Consider the following 21,059-nt stretch of genomic DNA (forward strand, 5'->3'; position numbering starts at 1 on the left):
AGATAGAGTGCTGGACCTGAAGTCAGGAAGACACGAGTTCAAATGTAATTTATTAACTATGTGACCCTGGGCAAACTTAGTTTCATTGAGTGTAAAATAGTGATAATAGGAGTAACTACTCTCAGGTTTGTTACAGTAAGGACCAAATGAGATAATATTTGTAGAGTGCTTGGCACATAGTAGGGGATTAATAAATGTTTGTTCCCTTCTTGCCCAAGGTCCTTTCCAACTCTGACATTCTCTATTTTGTTTTCTAAAAGCCTGTGTTCTACGATTTTAAGGTTACATCCATCTCTCACCTTCTATCTTTCATCTTCAAATCATTTCTAGTTCTGACTTTCTATGCCCTAAAATCCTTCTGAATTTTGACATTTTGTGTTCTAAATGACCTTCTCAACTCTGACATTTTATAATTTATGTCCTAATGTTCCTTACAACTGATGTGATCTCTGAGCTTCTGACTGAGTTGTACAATTAAACTAAGCATTGCTCCAGTACATAGGTGCCGAGGTGCTTAGAAAATGAATAGAATTGTTTTCCCCTTCAGAATAAAAACTGTACCATTTAAACAGTCCCCAAGTCACCAGCCCCTGTGATTATCTGATTAGAGGTGGGTGTGTATTCACCATTTCTTAAGAATATTTATGGGGTCTCTGCTATAAATAGAATGGACTTACCTGGAACATTTTAAGTGGTATTAAAGAGTAGTTTCTGAGAATTTATGGTTTATGACAAAGAGGAAGTGGTAAGCCTGGGGAGCAAGAGTGACATTTCTTTCACCCACTAGAATGAGCTGAAGTCTCCACCTGCCAGATGACCACAACCTATTCTACTCAGTTCACTTGCTTTCATTACCCTCTCACCTGGTTGAGAATGCCTCAGAATCATAATTACGGAATGCTAGAGATAAGTCCTTTGGTTCAATCCCCTCATAATATAGACACTAGAGAGGCCAGAGTAGCTTGTTCATGGCAGAATGTGGAGTCAGAAGATTCAAGGCCTCCTGACTCCAGGTTCATTACCTCTGTCTACTACACATGTCATTTTGGCCTAAGCCCTTGCTACAGTTCTTATCTTTTAAAATTAATAAATGAAAAATCACATCTTTCTTGGGCAGTTAGATACTATGTTTAAGTGGAAAGAGCCCATGTAAACTCTTTTAAAGCAGTTGATGACATTTGCTTAAACAGTGGGTGGCTTAGGTTCATTCTGGATTCTCCTACATGTTGTTGATAGGGGTTTTCGGCATTTAATCAGGAGAGAAAACATATCCCTGTCTCAGTGAAGAGAGAGAATCATTTGGGTCAAGAGGTGAGGTATAAGGAATAAGCAGGTTAGGGAAATGGTCAGTATACTGGATAAGGAATTAGAAGCCCTGGGTCCAATCCTGTTGCTGACACTTACCAGATGGGCAACCATAGACAAGTCACTTATCTCCTCTGAGCCTTAGTTTCCTTACTCTTAAATGGGAGAAATAATCTTGGAATCAATTCAAAGTCAACCTCTCTGTTAACTATCATGCATAGGGCCTAGTTCTGTCTTCCCTCTAATATTAGGCAAAACATCTTTAAAAAATATTTTCCTCAATTAATATAAAAATATTTTTTTTTACCATTTTCTAAAAGTTTTAATTTCCAAATTCTATTTTTCTCCCCTCTGTCATCTCCCCCTTCCTTGAGATGGTAGTCTGATATAGGTTATACATGTATAATCATGAAAAACATTTCCATATTAGTCATATTGTGCAAAAAAAAGTGGAACTAAAAAAGAAAAAAAGTGAAAAATAGTATGATTTGGTCTGTATTCAGATGCCATTAGTTGTTTCTCTGGAAATGAAAAGCATTTTTCATCGTGAATCCTTTAGAATTGTCTTGGATTATCCTATCACTGAGAATAGCTAAATCATTTACACTTGTTCATCATACAATCTTGCTGTTACGGTGTACACTGTTGTCCTACTTCTGCTCACTTCATTCTGCATTGGTTCATGTAAATCTTTCCAGGTTTTTCTGAAATCATTCAGTGAGAACATGTCTAATCCCTCTTTTACATGATAGTGTTTTAGATGCTGAAAGTCTGCTGTCATTATCCCCTTTAAATTTTTTTTCCTTTCCAGCCTAAATATCTCCATTTTCTTAATTTCTTCCTCCTATGACATGCTTTCTGGTTTTCTCTCCATCTTTGACATGTTCCTCTGGGCACAACTCAGCTTGTCTAAGCCCTTCCTAGGATGTAATGCCCTGAATTGAACTTGATTCTCCAAATACGGTTTGACCATAGTAGGACTTATTTTTTTGGAGGGCAATTGTGGTTAAGTAACTTGCCCAAGGTTACATGACGGATTTTGTGTGTGTGTGTGTGGGGGGTGTGTGTGTGTGTGTGTGGTTGTTAAGTGTCTGAGGCTGGAACTGAACTCGGGTCCTCCCGACTCCGTGGCCAGTGCTTTACTAATTGTGGTACCTAGCCGCCCCCATAGTAGGACTCTTTATATGGCCGAAGAGCAAGTTAAGTTTTGGGGCTGCCTCTTCATACTCCTGACTCATGTTGAAATGGAATTTACCCCTGAATTTGAGGTCTCTCTTTTTAATTACAAGAACTACTATCTAGCTGTATCTTCCCCATCCTATACTTGGATTGATATCAAGTAGGCTCCTAGGCTTCTGTCCTAAAAGGCAGGTAGACCATCTATTTCAGTTTTTTTCTCTGTTTCCTTTTCAGAGCTCTTGTTGTGGTGCTCTTAATAGAATGATCCTATGATTTCCTTTTGAATTTCACTCTCTTCAGTTGTAAATGGGGGAGGGTGATACATGTACCACCCACTTTCCAAAGGATTTTCGTGAAGAAATAGCTATGACTCCTCCCAGATCACACAACGAATAAGTGTCAGAGAAGAGACATGAATCCAGGTCTTCTGACATGCTCATTCTACTATAGGACTGAAGGAGCGAGAGACAGATGATGAAATCCTGGTAACATTGCTTTGGTAAGAACTCTGGGACTGCTCTCTTTGGATCTAACCCTGGCTTCCAGGTCCTGCTACTGTACTTGGCTTCGAAAGACCCTCCAGAGAGGACTGAGCAACACATTGAAGACTAGGTTTGGACCTTTGACTTCAGTGGTATGGACAACTCTCTGGTGAGGAAATTCCCTCTACTGACGTAGTTTGGCTCCTCTTCTGCAACTTCTAGCTTTAGAGAATTGCTTAGAGCACTGGGAGGTTAATTTGCTTGCCTAGGGTCACAAAACCAGTTATAAATCAGAGGCAGGACTCAAACCCAGGTCTTTTTGACTTCACAGTCAGTTTCTATCCAGTATGCCATGCCACCTCTTGAGTAATTGAATGGATATACATATGGGGAAACAGAGCAGGAAGGAATGCTAGAGGTTCCCCAGTCTGAGTCCCTCATCCTGAAGATGAGGAAGCCCAGACTCATAGAGATAAAGGAATTTGTCTAAGGTCACACAGGGAGTAAATGGCAGAGCTAGGATTTGAACTCAGTTTTGCTGACTTCAAATCCAGTACTCTTTCTACTGTTCCACACTGAGCTCAGAGGGACCATAGAGGTCACTGAGCCCACCCAAATTGTCAAGTGTTGTCTACTTGTTGCCTCCATAATGGATCTCACATACATTTTTCACTCACATGTAGACCACCATAGTTCAGGCCATCTTAATGGGACTGTTACAATAGTTTCCAAATATCCTCTTCTCTCTCCTCTTTAATCTGTACTTTACACAGCTGCCAAAACATTTCTAAAATATAGTACTGACTAAATCTCTTCTCTGCTCCATAATCTCCTGTATCTCCCCATTACCTCTATAGGATCAAATACAGACTCATCTATTTGACATTTAAAGTCTTTTACAACTTGGCTCCAATCTACCATTTCAGCCTTACTATGCATTATTTCCCTTTGCTCACTCTGTGATCCAGAAAAACTGCCTTTCTTGTTGTATTTCACTTGTGACATCCCATCTCCTTTGTTCTCTTTGTCCACTATGCCAGGAATGCTCTCACCTTTGTCAGTACGTCTCCATCGTTGGACAGATGAGGATATGTGGATGATCGGACCCATTCCACATAAGCAGAAAGTAACAGAACTGAGATTTGAATCTCCAGTTTCTTTTAGAAAGCAATTAATATTATCTTCCATGGGAAGTCTTTCTTGATTCCTCCATATTCTAGTTCTTAACCAAATCCCCCCCCCATTTGCCTTGTATATATTTAGAAGTTTTTTTTCCCCTCTCACTCTCCCCTCCCCCTCGCCACTATAACTAGGAACAAAGACTATTTCTTTTTAGTTTTTGTATCTCTAGCACCTTGCATACCGCCTGTCACATTTTTATTGTTTAGTAATTTTCATTCATTTCAGATTCTTCTCGATCCCATTTGGGGTCTTCTCGGCAAAGATACTAGAATGGTTTGCCATTTACTTCTCCAACTCATTTTTATAGATGAGGAAATTGAGGCAAACAGGGTTAAGTGACTTGCCCAGGATCACACAGCTAGTAATTGTCTGAAGCTAGATTTGAACTCAGGAAGATGAGTCTTCCTGACTCCAGGCTAGTGGCTCTGTGCACTATGGCACCACCCAGCTTCCCTGCCTGGCATATAATAAGTGCTTAATCAATTGTTCATTGGATCATAAACGTAGAGCTGGAAGAGGCCTCAGAAAGTCATCCAACCCCCTCATTTTGTAGATGAGAAAACCAAGGGTCAGGGAAGTCAGGTGCCTTGCCCAGGATCCCACAGTACATATATATCACGGGAGGGACCCCAATATTCATTGGATGACTTAGGAACGAGTGTTTTTTTTTCTGCTGTGGCAGATGCTTCATTGATTGCTTTATTTCCCTCATTATGCAGAGGTACAGAATCAGTGGTGGCAGGACCAGCATTAGAAGCGCCATCTTCTGAATCCTGCTCTAAGTCTTTTGCTCCTACACAGTGAATCCTCTGCCCATCTGGTATATCTGGTATTATAACAAAAACAGCTAACATTTCTATAGTAATTTAAGGTTTGCAAAGCTCTTTCCCAAGAGCAACCCTGTGAGACAAGAGGACTGTTGTATTTATTTCAGCATTACAGACGGGGAAACTGAGGGACAGAGAGTAAATGGACTTGGCCCAGGGTCTCACAACTAGTAAATGTTTGAGTTAGCATTTAAACTTTCGTCTCATATCTCTAAACCCACACATTTTCTACTACTACATACTGCCTTCCTTCCCATCAGTTAAAGAGAAAGCTGTCTGGGCATCCCACATTTTTGCTCAATCCTCGCATCTCAGTGCAGGGACTGAAGAAAGTCACTGAGCGTGAGTGTGGGCTGGGTGTGTAGGTGGTCAGGACCACAGGTTGGATCCTTCTGATTCACAGCTCCACACTTTAGCTCTCCCCCTCACAACTCCCTGGGCCCTCCTGGCTTCCTCTGACCAAGTCCCAGATGTTCCCCACCAGGCTCAATGCCACACATTGACCTGGAGCTTGGAGTCCCTAGATCCCCTCTGCAGGAGCCTCAGGCTTCACGCTGGCAAGAGGGCTAAGTGCTCTGGGCTCACAGATCTCCCAGCCTCAGCCTGAGTTGATTGATTTCTAAAGCTGCAGCATTCTCATCTCTTTGCTTTTAGTCCTGAGTGTTCAAGTGGGGATTTCATTCTCTTTTGAAAGGTTGAAGCATTACCTCATTATGTAAAGAAGCTGACCGAGGATCTCATTTGTTTGAAAAGTAGTTTCCATCCAAAATGGTCCTTCTACACGTCAGGCCATTCCCTCCATTCTGCCACCCTCCTCCTTTCTCCATGACCATCCCTTCTCTTCTTTTTCAGAAGCCCAGAAAATGGGATGGCAGGATCTGTAATGCCAGTTTTAGATACAGAAAGAACTCCAGCCTCAGGATTCTCAACAAAGGAATATTGCCAGAGGATGGGAAGATTATTGTCTTTTCTTCCCTTCTCCCTCTGTAGCCACCCCATTCCTGAGTCTTTTATCTCCACTCCCACCCCATGCCCCAGTTGTCTTTATGATTATCCCTTTTTCTCTTTGATCCTGCTCCTTCCCCTCCCTGTAATGATCTTCTACCATCCACTTTTCTTTTCTCTGTTTCCCTTCTTCCTCTATGACATCTCCTCACTCATTAGTCATCCCTCCCTCTCTTAGATCCTGTTTTCCCTCTCTGTAACTGTCTCTCTTCTCTCTCTTAAAGCATCTCCCTTTTCTTATGTCTAATATCTTTCTCTTTCAGACCACTTTCTTCTTTCTCTCACCTTACCTCTCTGTTAACACCTTCTCCTTGGTCTCTGGCCTTCCCGTTTCCTTCCTTCTGATCCTCTTCCCCTCTGTGACCATGGCCCCTCTGATTATTACTATCCTTTCCTCTGATTCTCTTCTCCCCCTGTAATTATCTCCTTCCTTCTTTCTGACCATCTTCTTTCTTGTTCCCTAGCCCCTTTATTTCTGTAACCACCTCTTCCCTTTGTGACTCTCACTCTTATTTCCCTCTGACCCTCTTCTCTATAGTGTAACTATATCCTCTTTCTGTGACATCAGTCTCTGCTCCTGTTCTTCCATTGTGACCATCCCCTCCCCCTTTCTAATCACCCTTCCCCAAATCTACCCTATCTCCCTTCTTCCTCTGATTCTTTCTCCTCTGTAATTACTCCCATTCCCCTCCCTTTTCTCAGGATGATCCTTTCTTATCCAAACAAAATCCCATCTGGTCTCTGCTAAGTGTGTGCTTGGCATCCTAACATCCACATTCTAGGCTGTTCCAAGCGGAAGGCCTCTTGGTCATTCCAATACTATGTACTTCTCTCCAGACAGAGATCCTGGGCTCCTGTCTTCTTTAGCAGCTGCACGAACTTGAGACTGAAATTCTTAAGGCCAAGATCACTGTTAATGCCCAGAAGCAAATGTAGATGGGAAGTAATGGTGTGGGTTGCTCAAGGTGCTCTATGCTTGTAGATGGGAAATGAAGCACTTACTTCTCTATCACTGGTCAGGCAGAATGATGGTCATAGTGTAGGCCATCCCCTATGCTTCTGGATATCCACCCTCCTCTCCTACACATCTTGAAAATCCTTGTTCCATTAAAGACCTTGTTTAAATACCATCTTCTTCAAGAGAACTTTCCAGATTTTTTTAGTTGTCATTCTCCCCTCCCCCTCCAAATCACCTTGTATTTATTTTGTATATCTCCTATTTACATATCTTTGCATGTTATTTTCCCCAGCAGAATGTTAGCTCTTTGAAAAGGACCGACTTACTCATGCAAAAGCAGCATAGTAACACCCTAACAAACGCTGTCTGACATATACCATCCTAGTCTCTAGGTTTAATGCCTCCCCTCATTTTTCTCCTACCTATGTGAGTGTTCCTTCTGAGTCCTTTACCAGATTGTTGTCTGTTTCTATCTCTTACCCTTGGTGATCTCATTAGTTCCCCTGATCATCTCCATGCAGATGATTCCCAGATCTATATATCCAGCTCTCGTCTCCCTCCTGATCTCCAGTCTTACATCACCAACTGCTTGTTGGATGTCTTTGAATGGTTGTCCCAAAGATACTTCAAACACAATATAGCCTTAACAGAAACTCATTTATCTCTCTTCCTAATTTTCCAATTTACATTGAAGACACTGGTATAATTTTAGATTCACTCAGACTTTCTTCAGCATTCAATATCCCTCATTCTTTTTTGGAATCTCTAACTTTTTTCAAGATTCATCTCAGGTAGTACCTACAAAAGGCCTTTCTTGACTTGTTTGTTCTTGATCCTCCTGAAATCACTTAGTATTTATTTAGCACACATTTTGTATTTGTTTATCTGTGTCCTTGATTTGTATGCTGCTAGAATGGAAGCTCCTTGATGGTAGGGATTGTTTTCACTTTTCATCTTCATTTCTCTTGAGCCTAATACAGTTCCTAGCACATAGTAATTGCTAAATAAATGCTCATTGAATTGAATAAGGATCAGAAGGTACTGAGAACCTTGTAATTTTTAAAGACAATTTATAAATGTTGATTTAACCACTGTTATTCATTGAAGAATTGAACCACATCAGTATTGACATCCTGAGAAAACTGGGGAAATTTTGTGAACCAAATTTACTCCATTTTGTAAAACTGACTCCGTTTTGAGCATTTGACTATAAATTCCGCCTACCTCCAAATCGTGAGAATTGAGTGACATCCTGTTTCACATCTGGAACACTGTACCTATTTGCTCTTTCCTCCCAAATTTGGAAAGTCCCTAACCTTTTCTCCAATTAGAAATCAGATGACCTAATACTATATCCTGGCTTATATACTGTTCATTGCTTTCTTTAATGCATAAAGGACAGTTTCCCCCTACATCTGGGTCTAGTGCCAGGCTGAAGAAGCATCATTCTGATTTGTTATGAAATTGGTGTGCATTGCTAAATAAATCAGTATGCTTGAAAGCTCAAACCTTTGTTTCCTTAGTTCTTTCAGATTTCACTTCTTAAAGTCCTCAAATGTGCTATTGAGAAAATGTAAGGGCTGGAAAAATGTAGTGAGATGGGGGACCCTATCTTCCTTCTTCCTCTGATTCTCTTTCTCCTCTGTAACTACTCCCATTCCCCTCCCTAAGGGAATCTAAAGGATCACTCAAGTAGATTCAGGAAATATAGTAATACTTGGAAGAAGTTTTTAGAACATTGGGTAGACCTTCTCTGGAGGATTTCTGGTTGAATATGGACAAGAGGTGTAGCTGGCTAATATTCTACACCAAGGTAGAGAGTGAGATCCCTCCAGTGAGATCATAGATCCATGGTAGTTTTAAAATATGTTCTCTCTTCTAGCTCTGACATTCAATGCCCTAATATTCTATGAATCAGCAAGAAGAGAGGCAGCATGATGTCAGATCTGGCCTGTGGGCTGCAAGCAGCTGGCAAAATTCCCCAGTGAATCTGAATCAGATTAAAATGTAATTGGGAAATATGTAACAAAATAAATAAAAATGTGATAAGATAGAGAAAATGTTCATTTTTGGTTTTCTAAGTCAATGTGCAGGAACATCACCACTCTAGTGGATAAGGAATGAGATTCATAAAGACTACAGTTAGAAAAGATACTGCTTGTATGATCCTGGGTAAGCCAGTTCAATGCTTACTGTCCCCAACATAGTAATCTAAGATTCTAAGATTGGCAACTGCTCTGTACCAATAAAGGGAGTTTTTATCCCTGGGAGATCTCACATTTCTGTTGCTGTTCCATTTCAGAAGGGACAAAGCAAATGGAGAATGTGCCCCCCAATTTTGCTAAATTAAGTTTTCTTGAATGAAATGGGAATATTGCACCTGGAGGAAAGAAAGGAAGATAAGATGGTTTTCTCTGCATATCTGAAGTAAGAGAGTGCGAAAAGTATTGGATTTAGAGTTAAATGACCCCAGTCCAACCTAGATACATCACTTTCTACTTGTGTAAATGTGGGCAAATTACTTAACCTTCTGAGGTTTCTTCACCTGTAGAATGAGGGGGTTGAATTAGATGGTCTTTATGATCTAAATGATCTTCATGATCTAAATCTTTGATCTTATTTTGTAGAGTTCTAAGAGGAGAATTAGATGAGAGTTGTGGGAAAGGAAGATTTTGGCTCGATAGATAGAACGACTTTTTATCAGAGCTGTCCAGTTAATTAGCTGGCTGTCTAAAGAGTGAGAGAAGTCACTGTCCCAGGCAGAAGCTGCATGACTGACCACTTGTTGGGATACTGAAAGGGGGCTTGCATAGGTTTATAGATTCATAGCCTATAAGAAGGGCAGCTAGGTGGGGCCATAGTGCACAGAGCAGGGCCTTAAGTCAGGAAGATTCATCTTCCTCAGTTCAAATCTGACCTTAAACATTTCCTAGCTATGTGACCCTGGGCAAGTTACTTAACCCTGTTGGCCTCAGTTTCCTCATCTGTATAATGTATTGAAGAAAGAAATGGCAAACCACTCCACTGTCTTTGCCAAGAAAACCCCAAATGTGGTCAATGGAGAGTAAGACAACTGAAAACGACTGAATAACAAAGAATGTTAAGATTAGTAAAAGGTCACTTAGAGCAAACTTGTGACCCACAAGCCAGCTGCAAAATTCCTGAGTGCAGCCCAAATCAGATTATGAGTTGGAGGGAGCCTTAGAACCTAGCATAGACACCACAGAGGACCCTTGGCAATAGGAATGTCAGTGCTAGAAGGGATAAAAATGCAATATGATAGAGAAAATGTTAAAAATAGAGCACAGAAAGAAAAAAATATATCAGGAACTGACCTTGCAGTATAGAGTTTTAGAGATAGAAGGTGTGTTAGAGATTATTTAATCCAAAATCCTATTTCATAGAAAACTGTTCTCCAGTGTCTCGTGGAAGCATGAGATTCTCTGACATTACAATGTCAAGTGTTGTGACCTGAAATTTTCTTGGTCATCTGCCAAAAATCTTCCAGGATGTGACCCCCAAATTTATTATTAAAGTGAACAATGTGTTTATTGAAGTCACTTTCATGGAAACTCTCAGCCAGTATCACTCCTCCTTCAGCCTTGGTGGGGGGGGGGGTATCCCTTAAGCCTTTCCACCCTTTTTCAGCTGGAGAAGTCCAACCTCCCTGTCACACGTTCTGTACACCTAAGTCTGTAGGTCACCCTGAGGATAAGGGAAGCCTTAGAGGTTGGGAAATGAGCCGGGAACTCCAGCACATGGGATCATAGGATTTAGAAGAGGGAAGGATTTTAGAGATTTTCTAGTCTTATAACCTCAGAGGAAGTAACTGAGGTCTAAAGACGTGAAATGTCACATAGGTAGCAGAGGCCATGGAGCTACCAGGTGGATAGAGAGCTGGAATTGCAGTGAGGTAGACCCAAGTTCAAATCCTGCCCTATCAGACACTAATTAGCTGTGTGATACTGGGCAAGTCTTTTGCCTTTCTCATCCTCATTTTCCTCAATTGTAAAAGAGGATAATAATAGCATAATAATTTCTTCATAGAGTAATTTTCAGGATTAAACGAGGTTACAAGTGCCAAGTGCTTTGCGAAACCATGCATGTCAGCCATTATTATCATTAATAATAATAACAAACAGAACAAATATCCAAATCCAAATCCTCTGACTCTGAAACTCACACACCTTCTCCAGTGGGGTGACTCTTCATGTACATAGACAGATGTTCTGGAACAGCTCTGCGCCCCACCTGGGAGGATCCCAACCCTAACTTCAGGGATGGCCATGGAGTGTAGGCATAATGCTGGAGACCTCTAGGTTCCCCGACCTGCCCCCCAGGTACTTCTGACTGTCTGGAGACCTTCCAGTGCTTGGGGCCTTTGGGATATAGTAAGATTGGTTTCTGTTTTCTCTTGCACTTTAAAGTTTACAAAGTACTTCCTTCAGTTTAACAAGCCCAAGCAGCAGGTAGTATGAGGATAATGATCTTCACAGAGGCAAGTAAGCAACAGAGAGAAGTGCAAGTCTCCTTCCTCTTCCTCCCCTTCTCCAAGGGAATTAAGGCACAGAGATGGGAAGGGACTTGTCTAGAGCTTTAGCTAGTGATTTCCTTTCTCTATCTTATTTGATTATTACAACAATCCTGAGAGTTACATACTATTATTACCTCTATTTTACAGATGAGGAAACTGAGACAGGCAAGGGTTAAGTGATTTACCCACTGAGTAAGTATCTGAGGCTGGATTTGAACTCAGGTGTCTGACTCCAGGCACTACCTGCACTATCAGGGTATAGTACGCTGAGATTAGAACTTTCCCTTCCCGATGCCAAATCCACAGCTGTCTCCACTGCATCAAGTTTTCTAGAACTTCCAGCTAAGAACTGGAATCCCTTCTGCAACAAACTTCAACTCAAATACCTCCTGTGATAGGAAACTCACTGTATCTAGGTGGTTCAGTGGATATAATGCTGGACCTGCAGTCAGGAAGAGTTTAAATCCAGCCTCAAGACACTAGCTGTGTGACCTTTGGCAAGTCACTTAACCCCGATCCGCCTTAGTTTCTTCATTTATAAAATGGAGATGATAATAGCATCTACCTCCTGGTGGATGATTTCTGAGAATCAAATGAGATAATAAATGTAAAACACTTTGTAGATGTTAAAGTCTGATATAAATGCTAGTTATTATTTTATTCATATTATGATGGTGATGATGTCTACAGGCAGCCTATTCTACTTTTGAATAATTCTAATTATTAGGAAGCTTTTTCTTATGTCAAGTTGAAATTTGTCTGCCTTCAACTTCCTCCTCATCACACCTACTTCTTCTCTTTGAGGCTAAAAAGAATGAGTCTAGTACCTCCTCTTCTAGGCATCAGAGGCAGCAGGAGTTACCAGATTCTTGTGGGAGCTATAATGTCCAGGGTGATATCTGGGCAGCCACTAGCTTCTCTTGGGATGGAGAAACAGGGCAGACCCTGGGTCATTGATCTTTTCTGGCTGCCCTGGACTCTCTTGGTCCCCACCTTTGAATCTCAAGGTTTTAGAACATTTATCTGAGGGTATCTGGGTTGCGCCACCTGTGGCTACCTTGGGCACAAGCAAACTCTTTTCTCTCCACTCTAATACCAGGTTTCTGGCCTGCCTGGCCACAAGTGTGCCTTACCCTTATCCAAGTTCTCAATCCTATGCCCATTAGCTGAAGAGAGGACAACCTTGAAACTGGTCTTGACTACCTCTTAACCATTCCTCACAAATCCTCTTACTCCATTTCTCTACTCTACCCTTTGAAACCTCCCTTCTGAATTTCTTTTCCCTCAACTTGGTTTTCCTGGAGCTTTGGAAACCAGTGGTTTCAGCCAGTTCTGGGGGTGTGGGTGGTGTGTGTCACATTTTAGGGAAGACATTGTTAAGCTGCAGTCAGTCTCAAGAAGGGGTCATAGAAGAATAAGATCATTGATTTAGAGCTAGGAGGGACTTTAGAGGCCAAATCTGATCCCTCATTTGACAGATGAGGGCACTGAGGCACAAGGAAGTTAAGCGACTTACCCAGCATCATACAGTTAGTTAATTGTCTGAGTTGAGAGTTGAGCCAAGGTCTTTCTGATATCAGGCCTAAGGTCCTATCCATTATACCTTGATACTACTTTGAGCAAGCCTGGATGGGGACTAGAAACCAAGCTGTATAGAGGCCTGTTGAAGGAACCTGGAATATTTAGACTGTAGGAGAGATTATTTGGGGGAGGGAGACATGAATATTATCTTTGACAAAGGCCTTAGATATGGTATGAGGAGCATTGAAGTGAAAGTCAAGGAGACAGATTTGAGATTCAGATATACCCCTGACACCCTTGGGCAAGTAACCTTCTCTCTGTTTCTTTCCTTTTTTTTTTTTTTTTTTAAAGCAATCGGGGTTAAGTAACTTGCTCAAGGTTACACAGCCAGTTATTTCTGGGTGTGGTGCTGAGTCTGAGCCCGGATTTGATCCCCAGGTTATCCCGACACTGGAGCCAGTGCTCTTACTTGCTGAGCCACCTGGCCGCCCCTAAAGTAATTCAGTTCCTTTTTCTGAGAAACTCATTTTTTTTTTTTTTGCTTTCTTTTTTGTAGGGCAATTGGGGTTAAGTGATTTCGCCAAGGTTACATGGCTAGTTTTTGTGTTAAGTGTCTGAGGCTAGATTTGAACTCAGGTCCTCCTGACTCCAGGGCTGGTGCTCTATTCACTGCGCCACCTAGCCGCCCCATCCCTGTTCCTTTATCTGTATAATTATGGGGGTTGGATGAAATGATCTCTAAGGTTCTAGAATATCAATAGTGACATTCTACAGTGTGTACTCTAAAGTCCCCTTAATCTCTGAAATTCTATGTTCTAGACCCTATCCTCGTCTGACTCTGACATTCCATGTTTTCTAAGCTTTCTAGGCCTTCTCTTCAGTATTCTGTCTAAGCCCGATATGCTGTGTTTTAATAGACTTGTCCCCAACCTCCCTGGATCATCCTACTTTTCCACTGACAGGAATGTCCTCCTTTTAACAGAACTAAATTCTTATATAAGTAGATAAATCCTACATCCTCTCGTACATGCCTGGGGGGGGGGATGGGAAGCAGCTGGTCCTTCTCTTCTCTCCTCACAAGCATTCTGCAAACTGTCTGAAGGTTCAGGGCCAGGTAATCATCAACCTGCACGTCACTGGCTGTCTTGCTCCCAGTGCTGGCAACGTGGTTCAATGTTAGGGCATTGGACTTAGAGCCAAAATATCTGGGTTTGAACCTCAGCTCTGTTACCTACTACTAACTACACAGCTTTGGGAAAATTACTTTCTCTCTCTGGCCCTCAGTTTCTACATTTGCAAAATAAAGGAAGTAAAAATATAGATGGTTTCCAAGGTCTCAAGCTTTAATATTTTGTGACTACTATTAACTAGGAGTGGCTAAAAGCATCTTAGAAGAGGGGGCATTGTTAGCATTCAAGTAGACAAGAAGAAGCCAGGAGAAATTGAAGGAATATGCTTCCCAACATCCTTAAGGAGCGAGTTGGACCAATAAGTCCATCTTAAGGGCTCCTTGCTTCCCTGTAACTCTTTTTTCTCCTTAGCTGACTCTCCACCATCCCTAGTATCCCAGGAAACCTCAGCTTCTGTACTGATCCCACATGCCCTGTATAGTTCACCCTCCCTGGAACGTGCCTTGTGTTTTAAGTGGCAATTACGTTTCACTTAGATTTTCAAGAGGCATTTCAAGTAGTGGTTCTGACCTCTTTGCCTTTTTAGCAAACTCTGCCAGGAATGGACGCATATTGTTAACATTTTAAAGATGAAATTGAAGTACAGAGGCTCTTTCCCAGTCAGATTGTAGTAAATGGTTGGAGCCCATGTGTTTCAACAGACTAACAGAATGCTAGAGCTGGAAGGATCTGGAGCCAGAATATCGAGACCAGATCAGTGCTGGGAAGGATATTAGGACACATTAGAGATGGGATGGACTATTTTGCAAAGGAGGAAACTGAGACCCAAAAAGGGGAAAGAGGCTTATTGAACGATCCACAGTGAGCTAGTTGCAAAGACTAGCACTAGACCCCAGACACCCCAACTCAAAGTTGCTTGGTGTGTAAACCTGGCCTGGCTTTATTTGGTGACTTCAGATTTATAGTGGGGTAGAAGAGGTTGAGACTGGAAGCCAAGAGACCTGTTTCATTGTCCCAACATCTCCACTAACTAATTCTCTGACCTTGCTTCATCATTTATATAATGAGAGAGTTAAAGTAGATCTTCTTTAAGGTAGCTTTCAGCTCTAATAGTTTGTATTTTTTTATTTGAAGAAAGATTGATCATGGTGGGTTGCCCTTCACAATGTGTGGTCCTCTCTCCTTTCACATCTTCATCTAAATCTGTTTCCAAGAAAAATAAAAATGGCATAACTCCAAAGTAGTCAGGCAGGTAAGGAGTTTTCTAGGACCCTCTTGGGGGTCAGCTTCTGGGATCACTTAAATTGAAATTCAGGGAAAAGGAAAAAAGGACAACAAGCAGAAGTCAGACTTATGCTTTGAGCAGGGGCTTAGATTCTCATAGCTGGAAGGAAGCTTAGAGGTGATTTAATTTATCCCCTGCCTGAAGTTAGTGCTTCTTCTTCCATATCCTGTAAGAAGTGTAAGATCTCTCATGGCTCTAGGCTTCTAAGGCTTCATGATCCTAAGATTCCATAATTCTAAAATCCCATGAGTCTATGATTCTAAGATTCTAGTATTCCAAGAGACTAAGTCTTTATAAAGTCCCAAGATTTCATAATTACAAGATTACATAATTTAAAAATTTGAAGACTCTCAAATTCTAAGATTCTGAGGATCTAAGGTCCTGAAGTTTCATAAATCTAACATTCCAATCTTCCATGGTATTAAAGTACTATGAATAATTACACAGAATAAGTCTGAGAGGTTCTGTGTCTATAGAGATATTTCCCATTGCCCTCTCTATATAAAGCTTCTTCATACACAGCCCCTACACCAAAGTACACAGCAGTCTCCAGCTTTTGGCACACATAGTCTCATGGGAGAATAGGAGTCATTGAGTTTCATACATTCAGTAGGCACCTTGGAGCAAGCCGTGCTTCCCAACCCCAAAGGTATATATAGTCACACACCTGCATGCTTGGGTTGCTAAAGCCAAATGAATGGTTCTGAGGTAAAGAAAGTTGGATCTAAGGAGGCTCAGGCTGTAGATTCCTGTTGCTGCTTTGTGCCAAGGACCTAACTATGCTGTGGGCAAGCAGAGCAGAGATATTCCTAAGGCCCAGGCACTGATCCACCTTGAGAAACTGCATGAGAAGCCATAATAAAACTGTGGGTAGGAAGAAAAGATCACCCTACCAGGAATGATGTGGCAGCAGTTCAGAAGATATGTGACTAATGAAATTCTGTGATAAGCCCACTCAGATGATTCCTGTTCCTTTCCAAATCTACCTCTAAATCGACTCCCCCAATCTCCTTCAGCCTTCAGGTAACTTTAGCCTCTTTTTCAGCCTTAAAGAACTCCAGCCCTCCCAAACAGCTTCAGAATGATAAGGCATTCAGATTCTTACTCAGTACCTCTTCATGTGACCAAGGATTTCTTTTCTACCACTCGCCCCGTCTAGGTTTCATCCCTTTGCCTATGTTGCACCCACTTCCTGCTCAGCTCCAAAGAATATCCAAGTTGGGGGGGGATATAAAGACAATAAAGTGTGCACTACTGTACCTGATGCAGCCAGCAGCTGGAGGATTTGCTGACAGGATAGGAGAGCCCCTGATTCTCAGTGCCTCTCGTGGTCTGTCTCCCTGGCTCAACTTCCTGCAGCACCCGATTTAACGACTTGGAGCTCTCCCAGACCCCAATAGGATGGCAGTGGTTATAGTGAGTGACAGAGGTTTTACTCCCTCCCTCTGCCTCCTCCCCCTTCTCTTCTCGCCTCTCTCTCTCTCTCTCTCTCTCTCTCTCTCTCTCTCTCTCTCTCTCTCTCTCTCTCTCTCGTGCACACACACGCACACACACGCACAGAGGCAGGCAGCATGTATATGTGAGTCACAGTCAGAGTGGGAGGGATCAGATATTTGACTGCAGAGTAAGTGGAGATGTTGAAAATATCCTCAGTGACTTTAGAATCATAGAATGCCATCGCTGTATGGAAAATTAAAATAATGACTAGAGAATATTAGAAGGGCACAGGAATTTAGAATCCAGATCATAGAATACCCGAGGACGACAATGTTAGAATCATAACACAAAATATCAAAGCTGAAAGGCACCTTAAGTCACAGAACACAGAATACCACAGCAGGGAGGGACCTTACAACACAGAATCTGGGATTTCGTGTTTCTGACTTACCAAGGTCAGAAGCCTGAACCTGAACTTCCTGATGCATAAAATGTGGATAATAATCTGTCTTGCCACCTTATCAGTTATGAAATGGATGGCTTTTGAGGGCCCTTCCAACTCTGAGATGCCGTAAATGACAGTGCTTTGTAAATTTAAACATAATGAGAGAATAGGAGTTATTTCTTTGTTCATTCATTTATTTGTTTATTTGTCCATCAAGGTCCATGACAAAAGTCACCTCACCTAGGAAGTCTTCTCCAATTCCTCTACCCTGATGTATGCATCATATATCAATTTCATGCACTCCCTTGTATTGGAGCTTTTTTCGTCCTTGTCTCTCTTCTGGACTGTTAATTCTTTGAGACCAGGGACTCATTTCTTTTTCAGTGAGAGACAGGGTTATTTGTTGAGTTGTATTTTGGATTTCCTTTACATAAATCTGTGTAGTTTTCCAGAGACAGATGTGCATCCTAATTTAGAGTGTCTGTGACCTTGAGTAGTAAGGCGGTACCAACACCACCTTCACCTTTGCCCCCAGATCTTGGGATGTCTAGTCCCAGGGTAGCACTTTACTGTTGCACTCTTTCACTGGGTGATCTCATTGTATCCCATGTGGTCAGTTATTAACTCTATACACATAACTCCTCTGGTTCCACATCACCAACTGCCCATCATACATTTCTAACTAGATGCCCTATAGGTATTTCAAACCCAGCATGTACAAAGGAGAACTGATTATCTTTTCCTCCATACCCACTCCTCTTGTAAACTCCTATCTTCCTGCTGAGGGTACCACAATCCTTCAAGTTGCAGGTCCTCCTTGACTCTTTGCTCTAGAAGGTGTGTGGGGGGGGGTCACCTCATATATCTAGGTTTGGAATACACTGCAGGTCAGCATCCACTCAAAAACATAGTGAATGCACCCATACCTATGTTTTTATTTTTATCAGTCAGAAGAGGCATTAGTTCAAAACAAATAAAAAAACCTCACTTTAAGCAATTTGGCAAACAAAGTGATGGTAAAATATTCCCTCCTGCTCTCTCTCACATGGGACACATTCTTCACCTGGATATCATATCACCAGTGGGAGGATACAACAAATTCAGTTAATATACATGATAAGTGTGGAGGACTTTGATATAGGGAATATTCTCGAAAGGTCATGTGTTAGGAACTTATAACCAGGGTTTCTTTCAATGACCATCTTCTGTGCCTCATATGTTCAGGGATATCTACAGGCTTTCTGTTCCTATCTGCTAAGATATGGTGGTTAGGATGATATTCTTTGCTAAGAGCAGGCTTGGTACTTCTAGTACTTACATGTCCCAGATATGAATCAATTATGAACTACCATATTCAGTTAAAGGCAGCTAACAAAAAGCCAGTCAGTATGACCCCAGGATAAGATTAGGTCTATTTATTTTAACTACTTATATATGGTTCTGATTTGAAGTCCATTATCCCTGACAACTTTCTGACTTAGGGATAGAATGTTCTCTGAGTATGGTTTAATCCCTGATCAGGAGTCTGTACCCCACTCCTACCCCCAACTCCATTCCAGGGGTTCAGTCCCAAAGCCCCCTATGGCAGCTGTTCAAAGTCTATCTTTGCTCTCAAAATAATCTTTGGCATGAAAATGCAATTGAGAAAGAAAAAAATCTAAGTGAAGAAAAGAAGATCCTTTCCCTCTTACTCTTTGCATAATATTACTGTCTCATTTATGTGTATCTGCCAGGGACAAGAAAACCCCTTAACTTTTGCTGATGTATTCTGGCCAGTCTCATTATCTCCCTATGTTATCATATTCCATATTTTAGGGAAAAAGCATTTCCCAAAGCCTTTATTCCATGTGGACTCTAGTACTGCATATTATAAGAGCTGTATCTTTGTATTGCTGTCTAATCTCATCTGTATCTTATTAAAACTTTGTATCTTCTCTAACACCTAAAATATATAGTACTATACACAGTAGGCACTTAACAAATATTTGCTGATTATTGTTTGGCTGATTGCTTTGTGACCTTGGGAAAGTATTTCTCTTTTTTTTTTTTCTAGATAGCAGTTTCTTCTGAAATTAGAGGCTAACCCAGATGATTACTAAGATCCTTTTCTAGGCTGACACTCTGTTTTAATCAGGGCATTACAATTTGAGATCTGAAAGAGCCCTTTAGAAATCATCTCCTCAGACAATTTTGTTTTATAGACCAGGAAACCAAAGTTCAGTGAAGGTAAATGAATTGTCCAAGGTCACAGAGATAGTAAGGAGTAAAACCAGGATTGGAAGCCAGGTCCTCTGATTTCAAATTCAGCAGCCTTTCCAACACAGAATTGCTTTTGAGCTCTGACAATTCAACTTCTAAATACCCTTTCAGTTCTCATATTCTCCTTTCTATGTTCTTGCATCCCTTCCAAATCTAACTCTTTATGGCTCCATGAATCTATAAATTACCTCTCCAATTAAACAAACCAAAGACCCTGATTTGAGGCAATATAAAAAGCTCTGAAAGGCCAAGGGGGGTGGGCTGGGAGCAAGAAATAGGAGGGAAAGGCAGTCTGATGATAAGCTGCTAGCCCCCTGTCATTAATAGTCAGTATCATGAGCCAAGGATGGGGGGGCAACCAGCCAGGCAAGGCCTGCAGGCAGCTAGTGAATGGGGAAGGCATACATTTGCTGGCTCTTTGCTATAGGGATTTTCTCTCCAATACTGAAACCAGGATTTTTCCGAAAGAAACAAATTAATCTTTGATTGGATTGGAGTTACTTCAGTTACAGAAATGCTCAGTGATGAATTACTAAGTGGACAAAGCCTGCCATCTTTTTTATCTTCTCCAGGTAAGATTTTTTTTTTGGTGGAGGACACAAACTTAGTAGAAAGTCTTAGCCTTGAAATCAGAGGATCTGGATTTAAACCTCTGTTTAATCAAGATGAATTTATTAAACATGTGCTAACTACAATAAACATACGGGGATACAAAGACAAATGTGAAGAATGCCTGCCCTCAAGAGGCTTACATTCTAAAAGGGGAGAGAAATGCATATCTGTAGGTACTTACAAAACACATGCAAAAAAGATCCAAAGTGACCTGGATGTGGGCCATAGAGGGACCAAGAAAGGCCTCATATAGAAGCTGGTGCCTGAGCTGAATCTTAAGTGGAAATAACCAGGAATTCCACGAGGCAGATGTGAAGAGAGAATTCATTTCAGGTGTGGGGGATAACTAGGCTAAAGGTCCAGAGACTGAAGATGGAGGGCCTTATAAGAACTACAGGAAAAAGGCTATTATGATGCCATTGTAGAATGCTGAGAAGGGAGTGAAGTATAACAAGGCTGGAAAGATAGGAAGGGGGCAGATGACGAAAAGCCTTAAATGACAGTGTATTTTATTTGAGCCTAGAGATGACAGGCAACCATTGATATTGTGGAATAGGGTGTTTTTCCCTCCTAATTTTCATTATCACTCTATTCTTGACTGTTCTCCCTAGTTGTGATTTCTCTGAGGGAACAAAGAACAGAGAGTTTTAGAAATGTATTGTACTTTTGACATTATTTTAATCTGATTCCCTTATTTTATAAATGAGGAACTGAGATCCAGGAAAGGGAAGTGATTACCCATTTCCTTCTGAGCCCCAGTCCACAATCTCTAATTATTCATTGGTTGAACCAACAGTACCTCAAAAGCATCATGGGCAAAATTGAATTCATCATCTTTCCTTCTCAACCTCCTTTTCCCCCTCTCTCCCCTTGCGTCCATAGTGTCTCTAAGTTAGAG

The 21,059-nt window shown here is 41.4% G+C and overlaps 1 protein-coding gene across 2 annotated transcripts in view; it reads right to left on the reverse strand.

Annotated features, from left to right (window-relative positions):
• Nucleotides 1–16,960, reverse strand: part of HRH2 (histamine receptor H2) — a 53,797-nt gene extending 36,837 nt beyond the window's left edge. For both annotated transcript variants that reach the window (XR_011171172.1, XM_069102301.1), the window contains exon 1: nucleotides 16,669–16,960. The gene's annotated coding sequence lies outside the window, so the exon portion shown is untranslated. The remainder of the gene's footprint in view (nucleotides 1–16,668) is intronic.
• Between the last annotated feature and the right edge of the window lie 4,099 nt (nucleotides 16,961–21,059).

Source organism: Petaurus breviceps, unplaced genomic scaffold (genome assembly GCF_028583685.1).
Source record: "Petaurus breviceps papuanus isolate PSGF00001 unplaced genomic scaffold, PetGlider_PUasm1.0 551, whole genome shotgun sequence".
NCBI lineage: Eukaryota > Metazoa > Chordata > Mammalia > Diprotodontia > Petauridae > Petaurus > Petaurus breviceps.